Genomic DNA, 2,065 nt, shown 5'->3' with positions numbered 1-2,065 from the left:
GGCATTTCTGTTCTGAATTGATCCCCTCTAATTGTAAGGCTGTGCCCACCGGTCCTCGTCTCCTCGCCTAACAGAAACAATTTCCTAGCGTCCATCCTTTCCAAGTCATGTATTACCTTGTAAGTTTCTATTAGATCTCCCCTTAATCTTCTAAACTCCAATGAATACAATCCCAGGATCCTCAGCCATTCCTCATATGTGAGACCTACCATTCCAGGGATCATCCGTGTGAATCTCTGCTGGACACGCTCCAGTGCCAGTATGTCCTTCCTGAGGTGTAGGGACCAAAACTGGACACAGTAATCCAAATGGGGCTTTTTAAAGTCTCAGTTGCACATCGCTGCTTTTATATTCCAAACCTCTTGAGATAAGTGACAACATCGCATTCACTTTCTAAATCTGCACTTACTCAACCTGCATGTTGACCTTTAGAGAATCCTCGACTTGCACTCCCAGATCCCTTTGTACTTTGGCTTTATGAATTTTCTCACCGTTTAGGAAGTAGTCTGTGTTTGTATTCTTTTATCCAAAGTGCAAGACCTCGCGTTTGCTCACATTGAATTCCATCAGCCATTTCCTGGACCACTCTCCCAAACTGTCGAGATCCTTCTGCAGCCTCCCAACTTCCTCAGTACTACCTGCCTGTCCACCTAACATCGTATCATCAGCAAACTTCGCTAGAATGCCCCCAGTCCCTTCATCAACATCATTAATATATAATGTGACCATGCAGGTAACCATGCCTGAGATCCAATCAACAACAAGTCAAGCAGTAACTTCAGTGCAATTGCCGAATGGGCAGACTTTTCAATTCCAAGGAGTAATCCAAGCACCTCAGTCCTCAGTCATACAGTCCCCTCAAGTTCAGACTGTTCAGATTTCTATTATACTTGAAAATGAGCACTCCCAGGAATCTGCTTAGCATGACTGACTCTCAGAAACATGGAGAAATTCTATCGAGACAGCCTTCGTACAGGAAAATCCTGAATGAACTTTCTTCTGATCCCCCGGTGTGCCAAGAAATCGATGAGGAGAAATCAGAAGAAGAGTCTGTCTCAACCATTACTACAATGACGATGCAGGCACCCATCTATCAGACTCGCAGCGGACAATACATTGCTATTGTACAGGAGGGAGCAATTCAGCTGGCCAACAATGGTAACGATGGAGTGTAGGACTCCAGACACTAACAATGACCAATGCAGCTCCAGCCAAGTTTGGAGCAGCCATTATACAGTATGCACAGAGCCCTGATGGACAGCAAATCTTTGTGCCGGGCAGCCAAGTGCTTGTACAAGGTGCTGCTGGAGATGTCCAAACCTATCAGATCCGTACAACTCGTAATTCCACTGCTGGTCAGGGAATGTTTATGGCATCTTCACCAGTCCTGCAAAGCCAGCCCCAGAATGCTGAAGAAACCACTCATAAATGTGAAATCCGCCTCATGAAAAACAGGGCAGCAGCTCGAGAGGGCCGTCACAAGAAGGAAGAGTGTGTGAAATGCTTGGAGAATTGGGTTGCTGTTCGGGAAAATCAAATTGAAAGAGAAAGCGTACAATGTGGCCAAAAACAGCATAAAACGAGAACTGGGAAAACATTAAAGGTCAACCGAAAGCCATAAAAGAGCTATAATGAAAAATAATATAGAACATGAGAAAGGTAAACTAGCACAGACTATAAAGACAGAGAAAATGAGAAGAAGCATTTAGATCTGTGACATCATAATGGAGGATACTGATATCTTTCCAGTAACTAGCAAAGAGACAAAGGTAGGTGAGGATTTGGAAACTATCATTATTACAGAACAGCTAGTTTTATTTATTTTTTTTTCTTTGTTTTTATTAAAACAGTGAAGGGGAGAGTCATTCCTGCTTTTTTTTACCCCCACACTACCGCCTAACTGCGGTAGTGCTTATTTTTTCCAAAGCACCCATGGCGTGTGTGTGCAGGTGTGAGACTCAGTGAAAGACACAAAGTGCACTAATCTTCATTCAATTTCCACCAAAAGGAAAATAGGAAAACACCCGAGTGGCCAGTGACAAGCACTGCCCTTCACATCAAAGGG

General features: G+C 43.8%; 1 pseudogene; it reads left to right on the top strand.

Annotated features, from left to right (window-relative positions):
- The first annotated feature begins 682 nt into the window (after nucleotides 1–682).
- LOC140456864 (cyclic AMP-responsive element-binding protein 1 pseudogene) lies at nucleotides 683–1,621 on the top strand (annotated as a pseudogene).
- Nucleotides 1,622–2,065: the final 444 nt, after the last annotated feature.

This window comes from Chiloscyllium punctatum, chromosome 31 (assembly GCF_047496795.1).
Source record: "Chiloscyllium punctatum isolate Juve2018m chromosome 31, sChiPun1.3, whole genome shotgun sequence".
Lineage (NCBI taxonomy): Eukaryota > Metazoa > Chordata > Chondrichthyes > Orectolobiformes > Hemiscylliidae > Chiloscyllium > Chiloscyllium punctatum.
This window is presented reverse-complemented; position numbering and strand designations above follow the sequence as displayed.